This window comes from Elephantulus edwardii, unplaced genomic scaffold (assembly GCF_000299155.1).
Source record: "Elephantulus edwardii isolate Elephantulus edwardi_28Jun2011 unplaced genomic scaffold, EleEdw1.0 scaffold00258, whole genome shotgun sequence".
NCBI lineage: Eukaryota > Metazoa > Chordata > Mammalia > Macroscelidea > Macroscelididae > Elephantulus > Elephantulus edwardii.
Window position 1 is genome coordinate 3,391,792 of NW_006400008.1, and position 26,201 is coordinate 3,417,992.

Sequence of the window (26,201 nt, forward strand, 5' to 3'; positions counted from 1 at the left end):
TATGAGATGGATTGATTCAGTGACTGGGGTAATCGGGATGGGTGTGTCAGAGGCGGTGCGGTTGGTGCAGGATAGAGCAGGGTTTAGAGTTGTTGTGCATAGGGTCGCTATGAGTCAGAAACGACTCGATGGCACATTACAACAACAAAAACAACTAAAGAGCAATGATGTCAATTTGGAGACTAAGGTGTGCCTGATACATGCCATGGTTTTTGCAATCAATTGCTATACCTCAGAGGGCCAGACAATGTCCAGGGATGATAGAAAGAGAATTGAAGCCTTTGAGCTGTGGTGTTGGAGAAGAGTATTGAATATACCATGGACTGCTAGGAAAACAAACAGGTTTGTCCTGGAGAGGGTGAAGCCAGGCTGCTCCTTGGAGGCAAGGATTCTGAAGCTTCGTCTGACATACTTGTTGCAAGGAGGTATGCTGCAAGGAGGGACCAGTCCTTGGAGAGGAACGTCATGCTTGAGAGGGTAGAACAGTGCAGGAGAGGAAGACTCTCGATGATATGGATTGATTCAGTGACTGGAGTAATGGGGGTAGGTGTGTCAGATATAATGAGATTGGCACAGAATAGGCTGTTGTTCATAGGGTCACTATGAGTTGCCGGTTACTCGATGGCACAGAACAACAACAACAACCCTATGTAACACCAGCATAGGTTGCCATATTTTCTGCTATTAAAATTTTTATGTCATAATGTAATCAAATGGAAATACCTGAACTCTACTTCTTCCCTACCCTCATTTCTGTATTCACTTTATGAGATAATTGTCAAAGACTTTGTCAGATATAAGGTCAAATAGAAAAATGTTCAAATGACACTTTCAAATAATAATAGTCCTTCAGATGAAAATTATATCCTATCAAAATTTATATTTCAGAATACAGAAGATAAAGAATAAATTAAACATAAGTCTTCCTGGTAATCAATTAAAAGTTATTAATATTTTGACATTTAATCATTGTATTATGCACATTATGTATCAAAATTTTACATTTCAGAATATAGAAGATAAAAAATAAACATATGCTTGACAGAAATCAATAAGAAATTATTCATATTTTTCTATTTAATCACTGTATTATGCACATTATATATATGTATATAGTCTAATTGATTTTACATTATCTTTATTTTATTGCCTATCAAGAGAAGCTTAGTGCTATATAATTAGTGCCCCTACAGAAATTTTATACTTATCAAGGGTAGAAGTTAAATCAGGCATTATTGACGTTATGTACATTTACAAATTATTATTTCAAAATAGACTCTATGTTTTATTCTACTTTACAAACTATATGGAGGCTAGCAAATGAATTTTTAAAATTATCATTCTTATATATTGACATTTAGATGAATCTAAATGCTACCATTTCCTCCCTGTTCCAGAGTTAGGCTGCATTTAGCTCTTTAGACATATAAATATCCGCAGCTCTGGTGGCCTGCTGTTGTTGTTATATGCTATTGAATCTACAACGACTCATAGTGACCCTATGATCAATAGCTCTGACCCCTGCCCTACCCTGAACCAATCTCACCATCTCTGACACACCTGCCCTCATTGCCATAGTCACTGTATCAATCCATCTCATCCAGGGTCTTCCTCTCCTGTGCTGTCCCTGTTTCCTTGAAAGCATGATGTCCTTGTACAAGGATAATCCCTCCTGGAAACATGCCGAGAGCATGTGAGACAGAGTTTCAAAATCCTTGCCTCCAAGAAGCATCCTGGTTTCACCCTCTTCAAGACAGATCTGTTTGTTCTCATGCCAGTCCATGGTGTATGTTCAATATCCTTCTCCAACACTGCACTTCAAAGGCATCAATTCTTTTTCTATCATACTTAAGTGATAAGGAATTATGCTGCCAATCCAGAGGGAGGCACTGGGTTTGAATCTACCAGCTGTTGCTTGGGAGAAAGATAGGTAGTCTCTTTCCATGCAATTTACTGTAGTACACAACAACATAGCACATTGATAATTCTACTGTGAAAGACCTCTTTGAAGTGTTAAAAAATAAAGGTGGTATGTTAGTAACTGCAATGTACATGACCCAAAGAAGCTATGGTATTTTCAGTTGCCTTATGTGCTCACTAAAGTGGAATAATTAATAAGGGAGATGAAAGAAAAATCAATGCATTTGCATTATATATGGTATTGGTGAAGAACATTGACTATACCATGACCTGCCAGAAGAATGGACAAAACTGTCTTGAAAGAAGTACCACGAGAATGCATCATAGAAGTGAGAATAGCCAAGCGCTGCCTCTCTTTGGAAACATGATCAGAAGGGACTGATACTTGGAAGAAGATATTATCTATAATACAGTAAAAGGTTAGCAAAAAAGAGTAAGATCCTTAATGAAATGGCACAGTGATGGCATCAGTGGGCTCGAACCTATTACTCTTGAGAGGATAACACAGGTTCACGCAACATTCTGTTCTGCCAAGCATGTGGTACTGTGAGTCAGAACTGCCTTGACCGTACCAAATGAAAAACAGCAATGTTTATTCTCATAGGCTGAGAGCTGAGACCAATACTTTCCCTATTTCACCAGTAACAACCATTAGAAAGACCTAAACATTTTTAATTTTAAAAAAGATATTCCTTTTGACCCATTGTCAACATTTTTATGTTTTGTGTTTATTATCAACAATATTTTTATAATGTATGTTTGACCAGGAAAGAAGTGATTATCATTAAAACCATTGCGATGAAATGCAAAGTAAATGATAAGACTTAACACAGTGGACTCCTAGGCATAATATCTTAAATAAAGTAGAACATTTTCTTTTAAACAAATCATTAACTTAGTTTTCATCCACAACTGACTAGGTAGTCACTATTTCACTAAGGAGCTCTGGTTGCCAAGTGAGTAAGGAGTTGCACTGTTATCCCAAAGGCAGGAGATTCAGACCCAGCACCTTCTCCCATGAGAGAAGGATAGGCAATCTCCTCTCAACAGATTTGCAACTCAGTGGAGGGTGAGCTATGAATTGGTTCCAATTTGACAAAATAACACAACAATAACTATTTTATTAATTTTTCACAACTATGTTAAGTTTCATATGTGAATGTCATATAAGGAAACTAAAGAGCATCAATCATTGGAGAAATAAATTACTATTTCTATTATTACTTTTCTTAAGATAAGAATTTTTATTAATAAATTGCTTTTCTTTTTCTCTTTATTTCTTTGTGCATAGTTTGCTATTAAACACAATAAGAAAGTTTATTTTTTCCAAGTGTCGTGACAGAATTTTCTCTGAAATTTCCTTTGTTCTTGTTGTTATTGTTGTTGGTATGTGCTCTTGAGTCAGAAGTCACTCATAGCTGTAAAGTACATGGTAAGAGATTGTCCATCATTCTCTCATAGAGGCACTAGTAGATTCAAATTGCATGGCTGAAATTGTCATGAGTTATTTCATTTTTTAAAATTATATTATTATGTATTATTTGTTATGTACTGTAGAATTCTGAACCAACCTATAGCTGACCCTCAAGCACATTTTCAGAGGCAGTAAATTGCACCTGAGAGGAGAGTGACCTCTTTCTTCTGCAAAGCAGCTGGTGAATTTGAACCACATGTCTTTGGGTTGGCAACAAAACTCCTTACCACTAAGCTATCAGAGTTCTGATTAAACATTATAATAAGTATTCATTTTCATTTATAAAATATTCATTTGATGAAATTTAGAAGTTGTTATACTACAATGCTTCTCTTGAACATAACAATAGGAGGCAGCTTGTATGTATCTTAGATTTGCCTCCCCATCCCCTTACCTCCTTGATCTTTTTATTGGAATCCTTTATATGCCACTATGATTTTTTTTTTCTTTTTGAAGCTTTGAAAGTAAAATGCTAGGCCGACACCTTATTGTGATCCACATATTTTATGGATTGACAGAATTATATTTTTTCTTTTTCATTCTGGTAGTGTTCAATATCTACAGTGAGCCATAAACGGGAATGTAGCAGAGAGTCGTGGGAGAACCCAGTGAGGATCTGGAGTCCGCAGGGCTGTTCAAGTCATGTTTGAGACAGAGAGGATGAGGAGGAGAACCAGAATATTGCAGATTTTAAAGTTACAGTAGATGATTTCACAATGCCTGCAAAGTTCAGCAATATGTCTTAAAATAAGAAACCAAATAAGGGAACACTGTTAGGAAGGGGAAGAGGTTATAGGAATTAGTGCCAGTGGAGAGAAAAGGTTCACTTGGGTAATGGGGATGGCATTGAAAAGAAAACATTGCAATTAAAAGTGTAAAGAATGAGACGAATTGTGAAGAAGAGGTGACAACAGTAAGAGAATATGTGCAGAAAGATAAAGACAGGGATGTGTAGAAATCCAGAGAAGAATCTTAGTCAAAAGCAGAATATTTTAGGCAACTGGATATGTTTATAAGTATTTAAATTAAATACCACAAGATAACTGTCATTTGTAAAAATTCTCTGTAACATAAATATTTCTTATAGGAGCATTTAATAGAATAACCCCAAAATAAAAATTTACTTTAACATATCATTAGATTTTTTTTTCATTTATACTCCCATTTTAAGTGCATGTCTGGATAATCTTAAAGTTAGGATTAAACCACCATAACTTTTCTAAAGAAATAACTCTAGATCTAGAGAAAATATTTACTGGTGAAATCAGTAGTTATTGCCAAAGATAGAAGTTTGTTCTGTCTGATCAGCGTGACATCTCAGTCTTACACTTCATGTTGTTAAAGTCTAATATTTATCTTTTAAAAAAATCATGTTTTTGTTCTTAGTTTGTCTTCTGTGCTTTGTCAAGAGTACACTTTGCAGGTATTGATTATTGTCATTATTCTCATCTTCAGCCCAATGATCTAAAGCTGTCTATAGAAGGGAGTTATCTCAAAAGGTTGGAACTTGACAAATATTAATAACTAATATTTTTTAAAATTATGGAAGGTCAAATAGCAATTGGCTGTTATTCCTGTTTCATTGAATACATTTTAACTTCAGCCTCAATTGTTGTTATGTACCATGAAGTCAGAAACCACCCATAGCTGACCCTGTAGCAGGTTTTGGGAGGCTGTAATCAAACATTCTTCTAGGTGGTATAGCAGTGGCCTGTGCGTTGCTGTACAGAGGTAACTTGTGGTTGCTGTGATGCTGAAGACTGTGACAGTGATGTGCCAATCGTGGTAATGGGCACCCATGGTGGACAGTATTGGCTGGAGCTTCCCGACTAAATCAAACCTGGAAGCAAGAGCGGCATCCACTTCTGAAATGGCTTGCCTCTGGAAACTCTATGTACGAACAGTGCTCAGGCTGTTCGTTCATAGGGTCGCTAAGAGCCGTCTATGATTCAATGGCACCAAACAACAACAACAACAATCACACAAGAGGAAATTACCCATCTTTCTTGTGCCACAGTAGCATAGTTCCTTACCACTAAGAGTTCCAGGAATAATTTATTCATGTGCCTATGTCCCAGTCTTAATACCCTCAGATATTTATGGGGCCCAGAGTTTATAAGCTTTGTAATCAAATTAAGTATATAAAGTGATTATTAATTTAGAGATAATTTCCTCTTCCTTAAAGGAGTATATATGATAGTTTGCTTAGGGCACAATAAATATTTGTTAAATGAACAAATTATGTTCCTTTTACCAGGACAGTCATTGACAAACATCTTGTCTTTTTTTGGCGTATTTGTTTCTGAGTTTAGTTCATATGCTTTAGTTAGGAAAAATAAAAACCCAAAATAAATAATATTCTAATAATTGCTGAGTTCTATCAATCCCCACAGGAAAAAGGACACTAATATAATTGTTTTTGCAAAATCAACATATACTCAAAACTCACCTAAGCACAAATTTCCTTACGCTGACTAGTTTTTTATCAGCTTGGTGTAACTTCTTAGCTTTGCTTGAATTTGTGTGTGTTCAAATCACCTAATTATGACAGACTAGCTTCATAGTACAGGAAAAATACAATTCTTTATCTTGCTTTATGAGAGCTTTTACGGCAGCAGGGAACGCTGGTGTCATGGTCCTTGGAGAGTTGCACTACTAACCCAAAGACAACACCACTTTAAAGGTTCAAATTCACCAATGGCTTCATAGGAGAAATATGGACCAGTTTTCTCCTGTGTAATTTACAACCTCAAAAATATCCACTGGAGGGGCAGTTATGAATTGGTTCCAACTCCATGGCAGCAAGAGTAAAAGAGTGAGAGAATACCACAGTTTCACTTTTGTCAATATAAAATGACCTTATGGATCTAAAGAAGCAAACTGCAAGACCTGGTAGTATTAACAATTGTCCACAGTTACAAAGCCTTTCCTGGGCTTGAATTTTGTAAGAACAGACTTACAAAGAAAAGAATCCACAGTAATGTACTTTCAACCTTGGGAAGTGATTTGGTTATTGCATATTGTAATGAAAGACAGGTGCAGGCAGAGATCAGGGTACAAGTGAGTTCCATTCCTAAAACTTGTCATTAAGTCTAAAATTTATGTAAATCTGAATAGTTAGGTATACTTTATATACAATACCAGTTAACCAAAAGTTTGTCTTAGTACATGGTCATCTACTGTTCCATTCGATTCCTAAAAAAATACTAAGAAACCATTTCAGATACACTAAGATATCTTATAATGATAAAGTAGTAATGTTTGATACAGTGGAACTCTGGTGGCCTAGTGGTAAGAAGCTGTGCTGCAATCCCAAATACACATGGTTCAAATATACCAGCAGCTCCACAAGTAAAGGATGGGCAATCTCCTCCTGTGTGATTTATTGCCTCTGAAAATCCACTGGAGTATTGACTTGGTTCTGATGCAATAACACATCAACAACAACAACAAATATATAGGTCACATGGTACCACTTAAGTGCTATTATGAGACACTGAAGGTACCTTAAGGATTTTTAGTGGTTATCGGTTTGTGTGGTTTGTTGTTTTGGTAGTGTTGTTTTTTACCAATGGTTTACTCATAACAAGCACTTATTTTTTTAAACAACACAAGTGACAATAGACATGTGCATCTCAATAGATGGAATATACAGAAATCAAATCAACTACAGCTATGAGAAGAGACTATAGAGAATCAGAACCAAAGAGGCTGTTATGAATCACAAGTCTAGGGAAATAGACTATCAAGCACTCATATGCAAGTTCAAGTTGAAACTGAAGAAAACTGAAACAGCTCAATATATTTAAAATATAACCTTTAGCATTTCTCGCTTGAAGTTAGAAAAATGTCTTGAAACTAGATTTGTTCATTGAGTATTAGTAGTCCATAATATTTAGTGTATAACTGGGCAAATAATCCAAGAAGCTAGGCTACATGAAGAAATATGTGTCATCAGAATTAGAGAAAGACTCATTAGCAACTTACAATATGCAGATGGCAAAACTTTACTTTCTGTCTTAATTATCTCGTGTTGCTATTATAGAAATATCTCAAGTGATAGCTTTAACAAGCAGGATTCTGTTTCTGTTTAACATACAAAAATTTCATGAAGGAAGTTCCTTGTTTCGTTCAGCATCTGTAGGCAAGGTAATCACTGGAAATCCGTGTATCCCTACCTTCCTCCAGTGTTGAGGAACTTCCTAACACAGAGCCGAAATACTCCACTCCTGGCAATCATTTCTTATTGGTAGTGATGTCTCTCCCCTTCGGCCTGTTTTCTTTCACCCTTACCCTCTTTTCCTTTTTTAAATTTTATATCGGTTTGCATACAAAATTCATAAATATTATATTTCATTTATATCTATTTTTTGACACATTTCTTCATTTACCTTGTGTTTTATATGATCATTCATATACAGTGTGGTTTATGAAATTAATCACTATTGGTCTATGCCTACTATAACCCAGGTCTTTTCAGGTCCCCATTGGATCCTTCCTAATTCTTTCATCTCCTCCCCCTGCTCACCAAACTTTCTAACCCTAGTGATTTCCCATCTCCCCACATGCTGCTTCCTGCTCTGCTCCCCTCCCCCATTTGGACTTTTCTCCACATCTTATTAGTTCTCCTATTTTTATAATCATTATCATATACAGTATTTGTCCTTATAAGACTAAGTTAGTTCACTTAGCGTAATGCTCTCTAGTTTCTGCCATGTTATGTAGTATTTTATGAAATCATTGCTCCTGTGTGCTGTATAGTATTCCATTGTGTGAATGTACCACAATTTCTCAATCCATTCATTTGATGAAAATTTAGGCTATTTCCATGTTCTTGCTATTGTTAATAATGCTAATATAGATGAACAAATCTTCACATGTGTCAAAGTTCTATTTTCCTTGAGGTATGTCCCTAGCAGTAGAATGGCTGGATCATATGGGATTTCTATTTTCAACTTTTTGAGGAAACCTAAACTGGCTTCAAGAGTGATTGTACCATTTTACAATTCCACAGCAGTGTATGAGCTCTTCAATCTTTCCGCATCCTCTACAACATTTGTTTACTATCCTGTCTAACTTTGTCACTGTTAGTAAAGTAAGATTGTATTTCATTGTGCGTTTTATTTGTATGTCTCTTACTGCTAGAAATGTTGAGCATGTCTTCATGAATCTGTTGGACATCTGAATTTCTTCCTTTGTCAAAAGTCCTTCCATATCTTTTGCCCATTTTGTGATTGGACAATCAGTCTTTTTCTTGCAGAGGCCCTGAAGGATTCTGTAAATTTTTGTTATGAGAACCTTGATTGAGTTGTCATTGTCAAATGGTTTTTCCTAGTCAGTAAGTTTCCTTTTCACCCTATTGGGTAAAAATTTTTATCCACATAGGGACTTACTCTTTAGAAGGTCCCATTCATTAATGTTATCCTCTCCTGACTGTGTATTTCTGGTTGTACTTGAAAACTTGTTTATACCATAGGCTACAGCTTCTAAGTTTGGTCCCATTTTATCTCTGATAATCTTTATGGATTTGAGCTCTGATCTAGCTTGAGTTTATTTTTTTTCTATAATGTGAGAAGTGGATCCTGCTTCAGCCTTCTGCAGGTAGATACCAGTTTTGCCAGCAAAGTTTTGTTGAAATAGCTGTCATTTCCTCATTTGACAGGGTTTGCTTCCTTGTTGAACACCAGTTGACCATAGGTAGATGGGTTACTTTCTGGGTTCTTGAATCTTTTCCGTTGTGTCTGCATAGATTATTGGTAGTTCTTTTTTGTTTATGATGGTATTAATTAGATGCAGGCTTAAAGTATTCCCTTTATGGGGGAGGCAATCCAAGCTAACTCACGTCCTTTCTGGTCCTGTGCAGTAGAAAAGTTTGCTTTTCCTTAAGTCCTTCAAGTTCTCCCTGGTCTGCGGATCAGACCTCCAGAAATCTCATCTGAGTATGGCCTACCTCTCCTAAGGTCTGTTATTGGCATCGGTGGTCAGAGATGCAGCCAGGATCCCCAACTGATGCTGTTTCTCTTCAGGGTTAGTTCAGGCAGCTCCCTCCCAGCACCTCAGTGTACCTCTGTAGTCATGTACAGCCTGGGAGAATCTCTTACCTGAAAGCAGTTCACCTCTCCTAAAGTCTGTTATTGTTCTCAAGTCGCTGGCTTAGCCTGTCACCAGCTTCCCCAGCTGATGCAGCTGATGCATTTTCTCCTCCGGGAGGCATAGACAGCTCGTTCCCTGCTCCTCAGTGTGTCCTCTCCAGTCATGTCCAGCCTGGGGAACTATCTTACCTGAGTAGAACCCTCCTTTACCTCTTTAATCTGTTATTGTCCTCGGTGGTTAGTGGCCTGGTCATACCTCAAGTTTTTATATGGTAAGTTAAAAACAGGATTGGTTTATATAATAAGTCAATTGTAATACAAAGACTGCTTGTATAAAATCTTATAAAATTGTTATCTTTGTGTATTAATACTGATATAATATTGACTTTTAAATTTCACAGTGAGTGTATCTACAATTCTACTCAGTCACTAAAATCATAGCTTTGCCAAGAATTTGTATTTTTAATGGGAAAAGTCAATAAATTATTTTAAAACTGTTTAGCTTTAAGCCTAACTAGAGCATGCTGTTTTGTTGTTAGATGCTATCAAGTCAAGTACAACTCATAGCAATCTTATAAACAACAGAACTGAAACTTGTCTTATTCTGTGCCATCCTCATCATCTCTGATATACTTGAGCCCATTGCTGCAGTCACTATATCAACTCATCTTGTTAAGGGTCTTCTTCTCTTTCACTGACTCTGTACCTTTCCAAGCATGATGCCTCTTACTAAGACATAGCCTTTTGTGCAACGTGTCCAAAGTTTAAGATATAAAGCTTTGCCATTCTTGCCTTCAAAAAGCCCTTTGGCTGCACTTTTTCTAAGACCTACCTGTTCATGCTGTTGACATGAAATAGTCAGTACTCTTCTCCAACACCATAATTCAAAAGCATCATTTATTCATTTGTCATCCGTATTCATAGTCCAGCTCTCAGATGCATAACACATGATTGAAAAGACCGTGGCCATGGCCTGATTCTCATGTACCTTAGTCTTCAACATGACATTATTGCTCTTCGGTCACATGCTCAAAATAATATATCTCTAGATCTCCTGACTGCTGGCGCCAAGAGGGTAGATTGTGGAACTAATTAAGATGAAATCATTGAAGTTTCAATCTTTTTTCCCTCCATTATGACATTGCCTACTGAATCAGTGGTAAGAACATTTGTTTGCTTGATATTGAGGTGTAATCCACATTCAAAGTTGTAGTCTTTGATCTTCTGCACCAAGTCCTTCTCACTTCCAGCAAGCAAAGTTGTATCATCTCTTGATGAGTAGGCTGTTGATGAGTCTTCCACTGATCCAGATGCCACGTGCTTCTTCTTTAGAGAGTGCACCTTCATGAATTATTTGTTCAGCATACAGATTGAATAGTTTGGAGAAAGGATACAACTCTGGCCTATACCTTTTTTTTTTCGCCCATACCCTTTTTAATTTTAAACCATGTAGTGTTCTCTTGTCCTGTTCAGACAACAGCTTCTTGCTTGAGGCACAGATTTCATGTCAACACAATTAAGTGTTCTATGATTCCCTTTCTCAGCATTAACCATAGTTGACTTAAACCAGGAGGCAGTTGTAAGAACAGAGCAAGGAAACACTGCATGGTTCAAAATTGGGAAGGGTGTACACTAGGAATGTGTCCTATTTCCATACCTTTTTAATTTATATGCAGAATAGATTATCCAGGAGGCTGGGCTACATGAGGAGAAATGTGGCATCAGGATTGGAGGAACAGTCTATGTTATGCAGATGACACAACCGTGCTTGCTGAAACTGAGACGTACCTGAAGCACTTGTTGCAAAAGGTCAAGGACTGTAGCCTTCAGTACGGATTGAAGCTCAGCATCAGGAAAGCACTATGGGCAGCATTATGATAGATCATGAAGAGTTTGAGATTGTTAACAGCTTTAGTTTGCTTGGCTCCACAATCAACACTTTCGACATCAACAGCCAGAAAATTAAAAGAAGAATTGCATTGGGAAAGTCTTTTGTCAGAGATATCGCCAAAGGACTAAAGGGCAATGTTGTCAGTCTGGAGACTAAGGTGCCCCTTATTCAGGCTATAGTCTTTGCAATTACTTGCTATGCATCAGAAAGCTGGACAATGACAAGGGATGATAGAAGGAGAATTGATTCCTTTGAGCCGTGGTGCTGGAAAAGAGTATTGGATATACCATGGACAGCTAGGAAAACAAACAGATTCATCCTAGAGTGAGTGATACCAGGCTGTTCCTTGGAGGCAATGATTCTGAAGCTTTTTCTGACATACTTTGGAAATGTTGCAAGGAGAGACCAGCCCTTAGAGAGTGATGTCATGCTTGGGACAGCATAGGAGAGTGAGAGCCTTGATGAAATAAATTAACTTAATGACTGGGGAAATAGGGATTGGTGAGTCAGATGCAATTGGCACAGGACAGAACAGGGCTTAAGGCTGTTGTACATAGGGGCACTATGAGTTGCAGGCAACTCGACGGCACATAACAACACAATAAGAATAAAAATTACTCAAAAACCATCTTCCCTCCCCAAAACCATATTTAAATATGTACATGTTATAAAGAAAATCTTTGATGTTTAAATTCTTTAACTAGTATTTCTTACATATAAGATATTTTAAACTCCCCATTATTCAGATGATTTTTTCCTCATCCATTTTCTAAGAAATTTCCTCAAGATACCTTCCTGAGGATTTCCTTGTAAGAGATACCATCTTCAGTTGTATCTGACATTTCTAGATACTTAACTAGGAAATTGCATACTCTTCTCAAGTCCCAAGAGTTTTGAAACATTTTCCAACACGTTACTTAAAGTTACAGAGTCAAATATAAGGCTCAGCGTATAAAATCATCAAAGCAGCATTTTTGTCTGCATTCCTGTTCTATACTAATATATATTGAGCTCTATACTAGACTTAAATCATCAGTGCTGTTTTAGTCCCTAATATTGCTGCCTTTGTCTTTACCCCCTGAGTTTCCAGACATTAATTGAGCCATTATCTAGTTGTCCTCTGTTTACTTATATATTAAAAGGCCTAAAAACTCAAACAAACTCACTGTCTTTGAGTTTATTATGACATATCAAGGCCCTCCATCAAGGTTTTTATGTTGTAAATCTTTGCAGAAGTGAACTGTCCATATTTCTTCCACCAGACAAGTCATCAAGTCAGTTCTGGCTTACAGAATTGGATTCCAAGTAAATTTGGACAGGAAGAGATTGTCCATATTTTTACCTCTAGAACTGCTCATGTATTTGAAGCACTGGAGACATGAAGCCTTTGGTTAGCAGAACATCATGCTATGAATTATACTCCCTAAGTTTTTTAGTTTACCTATAGGACTATTAGAGCAGGGCAACACTGCATGGTTCAAAATTGGGAAGGGTGTACGCCAGGGATGTGTCCTGTCTCCATACCTTTTCAACCTGTATGCAGAGCAGATTATCCGAGAGGCTGGGCTCTATGAAGAGAAGGATGGATGGTGAAGAGATTGAGATTGTTCACAGCTTCAGTTTGCTCGGCTCCATGGTCAACACTCTTGGCACCAGTAGCCAGGAAATCAAAAAACGTATTGCAATGGGAAAGTCTGTGGTTAGGGACCTCTCTAAAGTACTCAAGAGTAACGGTGTCTCTCTGGAGACTAAGGTGAGCCTGATACAAGCCATGGTCTTTGCAATCACTTGTTATGCATCAGAGAGATGGACAATGACTAGGAAGGATAGAAGGAGAATTGACGCCTTTGAGCTGTGGTGCTGGAGAAGAGTACTGAATGTACCATGGACTGCCAAGAAAACAAATAGATTAATCCTAGAGAGGGTTAAACCAGGTTGCTCCTTGGAGGCAAGGATTCTGGGGCTTCGTCTGACATACTTTGGACATGTTTTAAGCAGGGACAGGTCCTTGGAGAGGGACATCATGCTGGGCAAAGTGGAGGGACAGTGCAGGAGGGGAAGACCCTCTATGAGGTGGATTGATTCAGTGACTGGGGTAATCAGGATGGGTATGTCGGAGGCAATGAGATTGGCACAGGATAGAGCAGGGTTTAGGGCTGTTGTACATAGGGTCGCTATAAGTCGCAAACGACTCGACGGCACATAACGATAACAACAACAACAACAACATAGGACTATTAAAAATTTTCATATATGAAGACACTGTCATTACATGCCCTTGAGTTAAGTATGATTCATAACAACCCTACAAATAATGACTCCAGACCTTTCCCTATCCTCAGTGAACTTCACTGTCTCTGACATGCTTAACCCCATTGCCACAGTCACTGTGTCAATCCATCTTACCCAGGGTCTTCCTCTCCTGCACTGACCTTCCACTCTTCGAAGCTTCTCCAAGAATTGAACTCTACTCATAACATGCCCAAAGTATGTGAGCGGTTTGAAAATCCTTGTCTCCAAGGTACAACCTGCTTTACTCTCTCCAGGACTAACCCATCTGTTCTCTTGACATTCCACGGTATTTACCAAACTCTTCTTGAGCACCACAACTCAAAAGCATAAATTCTTCTTTTGTTGTCCTTATTATTATCATTGTCCAGCTCACAGATGCATAGCAAGCAATTGCAAAGACCATGGCCTTGACAAGCTGCACCTTAACCTCTACATGGCCATTGTTGTTCTTTAGTACTCTGGAGAGGTCCCTAACAGAAGATTTTCCCAGTGCAACTTCTCTTTTGATTTCCTGGCTACTGGTGGTGCCAAAGGTGTTGATTGTAGACCTGAGCAAGATGAAATTGTTAACAAGTTTCATCTTTTTTCCATCTATCATGATGCTATCACCTATTGGCCTAGTAATGAAGAATTTTGTTTTCTCATTGTTGTGATTCAGCTAATATTGAAGGATGCATGCTTTGATCTTCTGCAGCAAATGCTTGAAGTCCTCCTTGTTTTGGTCAAACAAGATATTACATGTTGTTGATGAGTCTCTCTCCTCCAATCCCAATGCCACATTATTCTTCGTAAAGTCCAGCATCTTGAATGATTTGTTCAGCGCATAGATTGAAAAGGTATGGAGAAAGGATGTATCCCTGATGCACTCCTTTCTTGATTTTGAGCCATGCAGCATTCCTTTTTGCTCTGTTTGGACACCAATTTCTTTGTCTAAGTTTCTCACGAGCACAAACAAGTGTTTTAGGATTCCCATTCTTCTCAATGTTAGACGAAATTTTGTGTGATCCACACAGTAAAATGCTTTTTCATAGTTAATAAAACGCAAATAGACATCCTTCTGGTACTCTCTGCTTTTAGCCAAGAGCCATCTGATATCTGCAATGATATCTCTAGTGCCATGGCCTTTCCTAAACCCAGCTTGTATTTCTGAAAGTTCTCTATAGATGTATTATCGCAGTCTTTTTGCTCTTCAGAGAGACTTCCTTGCCTGTGATACTGTCTGATAATTTCCATATTTTTGCTGTATAGTCTGTTTTAGTAATGGGGATAAAAATAGATCTCTTCCAGTTGGTTGGCTGGGCAGTTTTCTTAGCACAACCTGGTGAGCATATCAAGAGCTGCATCTGTTTTTTAAATAAGCCAATTGGAATCTATAAATTTTAGGAGTCTTATATTTTGCCAATTTCTTCAGAGATGCTTGAACTTCTTCCTTTATTACCATTGCTTCTTGATTATATGCTACTCTCTGAACTGTTTCTTTGTCAGCCAATTCTTTTTGGCACAGTTGACTCCGTATGTACCTTCAATCTTCTTTTATTTTTAAAACTTTTTTCCCTTCCATCTTCTTTTGATGCTTCTTGTAGCATTCAAAATCTTGCCCATGCATCATTAAACATTGCAACTCAAGGCTTGAATTTGTTCCTCAATTCCTTCAGCTTGAGAAATGTCAAACAAGTGATTTTTTTTATTTTCTCACTCCAGCTCATTGCAAATTTCATTATAATACTTTGCTTTGTCTTCACAAGCTGTATTTTGAAATTTTGTGTTCAATTCTTTACCTTCCTCATTTTTTCCCCCTTCCTTTTGGCTTGTCAGTCTAGTGAAATACTTGATGTCTCTTCTGACATCCAATTAGTCTTTCCTTCTTCCTCTGTCTTTGTAATGACCATTTATTATTATACATCATATAAATGATATAAAGATAGAGATAGAGATTGAGAAAAAGATGATATAGATAGATAAAGGAGATATAGATACAGATGATATAGAGATATAGATAGATATTATGAGACTTCACATAGATATATTATGAGACTTTGTAGTCTGAGTTTACTCAGTACCTGCTTAATGTACTTTGAATGCTAGATGTTGTATGTGTATGTGAAGAAAATAAAATTTCAATGATTTTCTTAATTCATTATGTTGTTATTAAGTACCAATGAGTCAGAACCAACCCATACTTGACCCTCCAGAGGTTTTCAGAGGGAGAAAATTGCATGGGAGGAAGTTGCCCACCCTTCTTCTGTGGAGGAACTGGTGGATTCAAACTTTCTGCATAATAATTGTCTTTGTCATATGGTATGTTGTATCAGCACAAAAAAATATCTTTCAGTTCTTTGCAAATTAACTTCTTGTACTTGAACTGATGTTGCCCTGAATAGACTTCATTAAACATGTGGTATCATCATCAACTCTTTAACATACTAAACTTAATACATGCTAATTCAAAGTCCACACTATTGAAGCTAACTGTTCAAATCTACTGAAGAAAGAAGAGCAATCTCCTTCGGTGTGATTCACAGCCCCAAAAACTCAGTGGAGAGTAAGCTATGATGTAACAGCAATAAGAAAGTTGTAATATTTTCTTATATTCATAATATTGTTTGGCCATTCTTAGTTAGATACTCCTCAAGTTATAGAATCAGAATTTCTAAAAGAATTTAAAAAATGTTCAAGTAATAACTTTGATATTTTTTACTTGAAAAAAAATTGTTTTTCTTCATTTACCACTGCCATCCTGCCTCCTAGGACTTCTTGCCAATTCTGGATTTATAGTTACTAAACTATGACAGGAAGAAAGGAAGAAATAAAAAAGGCTAATACAGGTTAATGTCAAACATGTCCACAGGGTGTAGGCGTGTGGCAAAATAAGAAGCCTCCACTGTGCTTTCACATTTAGTTCTTTGTTCCTGGAGAAGATAAATCAAAGGAATACATTGCTAGGAGGCAACAGCTAGTTCTGTTTAATTAGAATCAGGTGGAAAGGAGATGCATCAAGAGAAATAGTACAGGCTTCATGAGAACAAGCTTTCCCTCGGATAAAGTTAAATATTGCAGCTCATTAAGGACAACAGAGCTATGGTTCACTGGGGTGACTTTCACTCTAAATTAGTGAGTCTCTGCAATGAGCTGACGTGGAAGGAACTAAGCACATTGAGAAGACAACAGGGAATCAAAGGTGACTGTAACCAACAGTTAATTCCAATGAAACCTGTACAGATGCTTAAATCACAAGCACCCAAGGCTCTTTAAATGAAGAGTCAAATTACATTTTCTGTGCTGTAATACAATAGCTTTATAACCTTTCTAGGTAATATGTAACTTGGATTCGTAAAGAGAAAAATGTTTCTCATTTTGAAATAGAATGCTGACTCTTAGTGACTTATTTATGTGACTAGAATTAAAAAAAACTAGTCTCTAGTGTGGAAGAATCCCACCATCTCATGTGTATTCCACCAAACTAGAATCACCAAGTTCCAAAGGTGCACAGAAGACAGAGAGTAGCTTTGAAGAAGGGGCTCTAAGAGGTGGTCACATCTTGGAAATACCAGATGTGACAAAGGAGATTAATCAGAACTGGCTTTGACAAGCACTGTGGCAATGGGACAAATAAAACAGACTTTCAAGGGGGAAAAAAAAAGAGGGAACAAACTGGGTGGGGGGTAGAGAAAATAGTGCAACAATGAATAAATGGAAATCCAAAATCTCTGTAAATGTTCATTAAAATTAATAAAATTTAATAAAAATTTTAAAAGAAAGAAATACCAGATGCTCATGTATGGAAGTGAAATGTACATTCAAGACCAGGCCACCAAATACAGAGACTGCTGTCCAAAAGCATGCAGTGATTCTCCAAGACTGAGTTATAGATTCTTCTTAATGCTTCTGTATAATAGGAAATGTATACTACCTATTTTGTGGTCCTATTCCAAAAAGAAGATGCTGTGAGGGCTTAGTGGTAAGAAGTTATGCTACCAACCATAAGGTTTATAGTTTGAATCCACCAGCAACCTCTGAAAACCTGCTGGAGGGTCAACTATGAGCAACAAATTTTAAAACCCACATTTGCACTTGTTTAAAATGGAAACAAGGGGACACTGGTAGCTTGTGCTCATGTGCAAGCAAGTTGTAATGGGTTCATAACTGACCTTCTGGTGGGTTTTCAGAGGAAATAAACTGCACAGCAGAAGGTTGCTCATGCTTCTTCCATGGGGCATCTGGTGTATTGCAGCATAGGTTCTTGTGCTGCCAAGTCAAAGGTGGTGGTTGTTGTTACATATCATTGAGTAGGAACGAGATTGTCCATCCTTTCCTCAGAGAGAACCTGCTGGATTTAAACTACATGCCTTTGGGATTGCAGTGAAGTTTCTTACCACTAGGCAACCAGAGCTTTCTGTTGTTGTTGTTGTTATGTGCCACCAGTCGTTTGCGACTCATAGCGACCCTATGTACAACAGCCCTAAACCATGCTCTATCTTGTGCCAATCGCACTGCCTCTGACACACCCATCCCGATTACCCTAGTCACCGAATCAATCCATTTCATAGAGGGTCTTCCCCTCCTGCGCTGTCCCTCCACCCTCCCAAGCATGATGTCCCTCTCCAAGGACCCGTCCCTTCTGGCAACATGTTCAAAGTATGTCAGATGAAGCCCCAGAACCCTTGCCTCCAAAGAGTAGCTTGGTTTAATCCTCTCCAGGATGAATCTGTTTGTTTTCTTGGCAGTCCACGGTACATTCAATACTCTTCTCCAGCACCACAGTTCAAAGGCATGAATTTTCGTTCCATCCTCCCTAGTTATTGTTCAACTCTCTGATGTATAACAAGTGATTGTGAAGACCATGGCCTGTATCAGACGCACCTTAGTCTCCAGAGACACACCGTTGCTCTTGAGTACTTTAGAGAGGTCCCTAACAGCAGACTTTCCCATTGCAATACATTTTTTTATTTCCTGGCTGCTTGTGCCAAGGGTGTTGACTGTGGAGCCGAGCAAACTGAAGCTGTGAACAATCTCAATCTCTTCACCATCCATCCTGACGCTGCCAATTGGTCCAATGGTGAGAATCTTTATCTTCTTGACATTGAGCCTCAGTCCATACTGAAGGCTGCAGTCCTTGACCCTCTGCAGCAAGTGCATGTGGTCTCCTCAGTTTCAGCAAGCAGGGTTGTGTCATCTGCACAACACAGATTGTTAATAGATCTTCCAGCAATACTGATGCCACAATTCTCCTCATAGAGCCCCGCCGCTTGGATAATCTGCTCTGCATACAGGTTGAAAAGATATGGAGATAGGATGCACCCCTGGTGTATGCCCTTCCCAATTTTGAACCATGCAGTGTTGCCCTGCTCTGTTCTGACGACTGCCTCCTAGTCCAAGTATAGGTTTCGCATTAGCACGATCAAATGTTCTGGGATTCCCATTCTTCTCAGAGTCAGCCACAGTTTGCTATGATCCACGCAGTCAAATGCCTTTGCATAATCAATGAAACACAGATAGACATTCTTCTGGTATTCCCTGGTTTCAGCTAAGATCCATCTAACATCAGCTACAATATCCCTAGTACCACGACCCCTTCTAAGTTCTCTGCTGATGTGCTGTTCCAGTCGTTTTCGGATAATCTTCAGTAGAATCTTGCTTGCATGTGAAATCAATGTTATCGTTCTATAGTTTCCACTCTCTGCTGGGTCACCCTTCTTTGGAATGGGAACAAATATAGATTTCTTCCAGTCAGTTGGCCAAGTGGTTGTTCTCCAGATTTCTTGGCACAACTTGGTGAGCACATCCAGGGAAGCATCTGTTAGCTGAAATACGTCAGTTGCTATACTATCTTTCCTTGGGCCTTTTTTTTTTTTTGCTATTTCCTTCAAAGCAGTTTGAACTTCTTCCTTCATCACCATAGACTCTTGCTCAAATGTTATTTCATTAAATTCTTCTGTATATGCTAATTCCTTTCAATACAATGGCCCAGTATATTCCTTCCATCTTCTTTTAATACTTCCTGGATCGCTTAATATTCTGCCTAAAGCATCCTTGATCGTAGCACCTCGAGGTTTGAATTTGTTCTTAACTTCCTTGAGCTTCAGAAATGCTGGATGAGTTCGGCCCTTCTGATTTTCCAACTCTAGCTCCTCGCGCATTTCATTATAATATTTTGCTCTGTCACTCCATGCTGCCTTTTGGAATCTTCTGTTCAGCTCTTTAGTATCTTGAATTCTTCCTTGTGCTTTGGCTTCTCTACGCTCCAGTGCAATCTTCAGAGTTTCTTCTGACATCCATTTTGGTCTTTTCTTCCTCTTCTGTCTTTGCAATGACCATTTGCACTCTTCCTGGATGATACCCTTGATATCCTCCCACAGCTCATCTGGTCTTCGCTCATTAGTGTTCAAGGCCTCAAACCTGTTCCTGAGATGATTCTGAAATTCAGGTGGAATGAAATCAAAGTAATATTTTGGCTTCTGTGTATTCAGTTTAATTTTCCTCAGCTTCAGCTTGAACTTGCATATGAGTAGCTGGTGGTCTGTTCCACAATCAGCTCCTGGCCTAGTTTTCACAGCTGATATTGAGCTTCTCCAGCGGTTTTTTCCACAGATGTAATCGATCTGATTCCTATGCATACCATCAGGTGAAATCCACTTGTAACAGAGCTTCCTAGGTAGTTCATATTCACCAGCTGCTCCATGGAGAAAATGGGCAATTTTCTACTGTGCAGTTTACTGCCTCTGAAACCCCACAGGAGGGTCAGCTATGGGTTAATTCTGACTCAATGATACACAACAACAACAATAAAGGTAATATTGCGATGTAGCCAAAACAATGATGCAAAAAGCCTGTTTATTATTTAGTATGGCCACAGTTTATAATATAAACTAATACAGCTGATCTCCTCCCCCCGCCCCCGTCTTTTATTGATTTGCATATAATAATTCATATACATTGTGTTTCATTCATGTACATTGTGCTTTATATAATCCTTCATTTACTTCGTGTTTCATACACTCATTCATATACATTGTATTATACAGAATTAATTACTATTGATCTATGCCTATTATTTTTTTAAAATAAAATTTTTATTTTACATTGGTTTACTTGCTATGTTTGTATACATTGTTTTTCACACTGGATCTTTCCCATTTCCTTTACCCACTCCTCCCTCCATCCATCAAATTGTGCAACCCTGTGATTAAGCCTCTCTCACCTCCATTTCCCACCCTCTTCCCCTTGAATCCTCATGTATTTTCTACTGTAATGGCCTTATACAATATTTGTCCTTAAGGGACTGTTACCTCATGTACCATAATGTTCTCCAGTCCCTCCCAGGTTTGGTAATGATTTCTGAAATCATTGCTCTGTGTAGTATTCCATCATCTGAATGTACCATAATTTTTCAATCCATTCAATTGTGGTTGGACATTTGGGATGTTTCCAAAATCACTAGCAATAAGAGAGATGCACATCAAAACCACAATGAGATACAATCTCACTCCAATAGCAGTGACAAAGTTTAACAGGACAGAAAGTAATACTGTTGAAAAGGGTGTAGTGAGATAGGAACTCTTATACATTGATGGTACTCTGGAAGGTAGTTTGGCATTTCTTCAGAAAGCTGAACATAGAAATTCCATTTGACACAGCTATTCCACTGCTTGGAATACACCCTGAGAAAATAAGAACTGAGGCAAAAACAGAGACTTGTACAACCAGTGTTCATAGCAGCATTATTCACCATCCCAAGAACAGCTGATCTTTTTGTATCTTTCACAGATTATTAAAAAATGTCTATTCTGTCCTCTTGGCCTCCCTTGGCCAGGCATTGGGAATTAGCATTGCCTGGCTAGTGGGAACTTTGAATGTCAGACAGAATCATTCATTTTGCAGCTCTGGAATTGGATTATTTTGTTACTTCAGGCAAGTCGCTAAAGATTCCAATCTAAATTTATTTTGTCACAGTTTAGCCCTCAGGTATGTTAAGGGATTAAGCCAGAAGCACTTTGAATGAACTCTAGTTGCAGTTCTATGAAATTCTCATACTAGCTAACTACTTAGCCACAGAAACACTAAAGTGGATGGAATAGGAGAGATGTTTTCTGCCAAAGTGGGGAAATGCTAATACTTCTACTGAGTATCTTTATTCAGAACATTCCAATGAACAAGAGTATAACTGTTTGGTATATTCACTATTGGTATCATCTAATAGAATGTTATTTAGCATTAGACTGCCTGAGTGCATATATGGGTAACTGCCAAACCCCAGAATTATTCATAAATTATTAATCAATTTTGGAAACTTAAGCATACATTTTTTCAGAAATGTGAAATATTTGTTGTTGTTAATTGTTGTCAAGTCAAGGCCCTTTGACATTTAACTTATAGAGATCCTGGAATACTACACAGAGCAATGATTTCAGAAATCATTACCAAACCTGGGAGGGACTGGAGAACATTATGGTACATGAGGTAACAGTCCCTTAAGGACAAATATTGTATAAGGCCATTACAGTAGAAAATACATGAGAATTCAAGGGGAAGAGGGTGGGAAATGGAGGTGAGAGAGGCTTAATCACAGGGTTGCACAAAAGGCCTGAAGCCTTTCTATAACTATCATCATTTATCAAAGTTCATAAAGTTTCTAGAAGCATGCTGTTTAGGAAGTGGATACAACTCTTGCTTCCAAAAACTGGGAGCTCCACCAAATACTGTCCACCATGGGTAACTGTTGTGGCATTTGCCAGGTTCCCTCCGTACAGCATATTGACAGAAGAGTGCTGTATCATTTAGAAGAATGTTCCTTCCCCTTATTCACTGTGGGTGGGAGTGTAAAATGGTGCAACCACTGTGGAAAGCTGTGTGGCGCTTTCTCAAAAAGTTGCAAATAGAGATACCATTTGACCCAGCAATTCCACTAGTGGGAATATACCCTAAAGAGACCATAAACGACATCCAAGTAGATATATGCATACCCATGTTTATCACAGCTTTGTTTACAATAGCAAGGAGTTGGAAACAACCTAAGTGTCCATCAACAAATGAATGGGTAGAAGAATGATCCTTCAAAATAATAACAACCAACTTTTAAATAAAAATGCCATCCCCGAGGTCTTGTCGACTCTAAACAAGAGGCTTAAATAAAAAAACAACCAATATCATATGTTATTGTTATTATGTGCCACTGAGTCACCTGTGATGTATAGTGACCCTAGGTACAGCAGCTCTGAACCCTTCCCTGTCTGAGACAGTCTCACTGACTCTTACACACTAACCCCCATTACCCCAGTTACTTATCAATCCATCTCATTTAGGTCTCCCTCTCCCACACTGTCCCTCCAGCCTTCTGAATATGATGTCCTTCTCCAAAGGCTAATCTCTCCTGGCCGTGTGCCCAGATTATGTGAGATGGAGCTTCAAAATACTAGCCTCCAAGGAGAAACTTGGTTTCACCCTCTCTTAGATCTAGACTGATAACTTATATGGCCTTATAAAAGGGAGCTCTTGTGGTAAGAAACTCTATGGCCTAGTGGTAAGAAGCCATGCTGTAGTCCCAAAAGCATGCAGTTTGAATCTGCCAGCAGCTCCACAGGAGAAGGATGGGCAATCTCCTCCTATATTATTAACTCCCACTGGAGAGTCAGCTATGGGCCAGTTTCAACTCAAAGGCACAAACCAACAGCGATAACTGACTACTACAAATATGTTGGCAGCCAGTCCCAGAAGGTTGCCTACAATGCCAGCCAGCCCCAAAAGTTCACCTGTAATACCCTGGACTTCTCTGGTGACTCCCTAGAGTTAACCTGCACCAGGAGCACTGGCATCACATGGGAGTGGAGAGGAAATGAGTGAACAGAGGTGACCAGAAGCCTAAGCCATGAAACCAAGGTTGGCTGGGGGTAGAGGGGAAGGAGGTGCTTGAGGGGGGAGGAGAGGAAACTGAGCAGGATTCTGGCAGGTGGAGGTGAGGATGGGAACATGACAGACATGCACCAAAATGGGGAAGAGGAGTCAGGACAAGGACCAACAACCAGATCTGTTAGCTCTGTAATGGGAAAGGATCTTTTATTTGCTATTTTGGGTAAAATGCTTGTCTGTGAGATGTTGTTCTAAAGTTCAACATCCAAATTAAGACAGGCAAGAGAGAAGGATTGACAAGGGAGAGCCACCACTTCCAAAATAACAGGCCTTTGAAAACCCAATATACAATAGAGCACACTTGGATTGGACTAACAGACATGGCACTGGTCCCTAAGCTCTCATATTGGGAATCAAAAAGGAGGAGGGACAATTGCAAACAGACACTAGTAACTGTAACATGGAATGTGATAAGTGTGAATGTAGGAAAATTGAATATTGTTAAAGAAGAAATGGAACATGTAAATATTGACATACAAGGCATTGGCAAAATGAAATTAATTGGCATGGGAGATTTTTAATCAGATAATCATATGATCTACTACACTGGAAGTGAAAAAGTGAGGAAAATGAGACTGCATGCATACTTTAAAAGATAATATCTATATCTATCTTGAGATACAATGTTGTGAGCAAAAGAATAATATCCATATGCATACAAGAAAGACCTATTAACACCACTATCATTCAGATTTTTGCACCAACAACCAGAGCAAAAGAGGAGGATATTGATAATTTCTACCAATCTTGCAGTTGAAAATTGATTAAACATGGAACCAAGATGCATTAATAATAATAATAGGTGATGGGAATGCAAGTGTTAGGAACAGGGAAGAAGGATCAGTAGTCAGGGAAACATGGACTTAGTAACAGAAATAAGACTGGAGATAGAATGGTGGAATTTTGTATTATTAATGATTTGTTCATTGCTAATATCTTTTATAAGAAATTCAAACAATGACTGTCAAATGGATTTCACTTAATGGTCTACACAGGCATCAGGTTGTTTACATCTGTGGAAAGAATTGTTAGAAAAGCCCTGTAATCGGCTCTGAAAACTAGGCAAGGTGCTGATTGCGGAACAGACCATAAGCTACTCATACAAGTTCAAACGGAAACTAAAGAAAAATCCATAAGAAACAAAATTTGTCCTTGAGTCTTTCCCACCTGAATTAAAAAATCATCTCAGGAACAGGTTTGAGATCTTGGACACTAATAAGCAAAGACCAGATAAGCTGTTGGAGGATATTAAAAATATATCTATAAAGAATGCAAAAGGTCATTACAAAGACAGAAGAAAAGGACCAAGAATGATGTCAGGAGAAACTCTGAATATTATGCTAGAGTACTGAAAAGCTAAAGCAAAGGAAGAAAACAGGAAGTTAAACTGAATGGAATATTTCAAAGGGCAGGTTGGGGAGACAAAGCAAAGGATTATAATGAAATGTGTACAGAGCTAGACTCTGAAAATCACAAAGGGCAAACTCGCTCAGCATTTCTTGGGCTGAAGGTACTTAAGAACCAATCCAAGCCTCAAGTGGTAATACTTAAGAAAGGTATGGACAGAATATTGAATTATCCAAGAAATATCAAAATGAGATGGAAGTACACAGAGTCACTGTACCAAAAAGAATTGGCTGACACAAAAGTTCATGAAACAACATATGACCAGGAGGCAATGGTGATAAAAAATTCGAACTATTCTGAAGGAATTGGCAAAAAACAAAACCCCAGGAATTGATAGGGTACTAATTCACATATTTCAACATACAGATTCAGCCCTAGATATACTCAGAAGCTTGTGTCAAGAAATCTGGAGGACAACTATCTGGTCACTGACTGGAAGTAATCAAAATTGATTCACATTCCAGAAAAAGGTAATCCAACATAGTGTGGAAAATACCGAACAATATCACACACAAGCAAGAACTTGCTGAAGAGTATCAAAAAAATGACTGGAACATAGACAGAGAACTACCAGATGTGCAAGCTGGGTTTAGAAGAGCCTCTGAAATGAAGGACATTATTGCCAATGTTAGATGGATCTCAGCTCAAAGTAAAGGAAACAGAGGAATGTCTATCTGTGTTTCATTGATTATGCAAAGGTATTTGACTGTGTGGACAACAAATTGTCACTAACCTTGAGAGAACAATGGGAATCCCAAAACACATAATTGTTCTCATGCAAAACCTACACTTGGACTAGGAGGCAGTCATCAGAAAAAGAGCAAGGAAACACTGCATGGTTCAAAATCAGGAAAGGAGTGCATCAGGGATGTGTTTTAGCTCCAAACCTTTTCAATCTATATGTGAAACAGATCATTTTGGAGGCTGGACTTTACTGAGGAATGTGGCATCAGGAGTGGAGGAAGACTCATTAACAACATGTGTTATGCAGATAAAACAACCTTGCTTGCCAAAACTGAGGAATATCTGAGGTATTTGCTGAAGATGGTCAAGTACTGCTTTCTTCAATATGTATTGTAGCTCAACATTAAGAAAACAAAGAGCCTCTCCATTGGACAAATTGGCAGTACCACTCTAAATGGAGGAGCAATTGAGATAGTTAACAATTTCAGCTTGCTTTGTTCCACAACAAAGACTTTTGGCACCAATAGTCAGGAAATTT

At 38.3% G+C, this 26,201-nt stretch overlaps 1 protein-coding gene and 1 pseudogene across 1 annotated transcript in view; both read left to right on the forward strand.

Annotated features, from left to right (window-relative positions):
* COL19A1 (collagen, type XIX, alpha 1) overlaps nucleotides 1-26,201 on the forward strand; it is a 669,215-nt gene that overhangs the window by 404,499 nt on the left and 238,515 nt on the right. The window lies entirely within an intron of this gene.
* LOC102848225 overlaps nucleotides 22,122-26,201 on the forward strand; it is a 15,819-nt pseudogene continuing 11,739 nt past the window's right edge.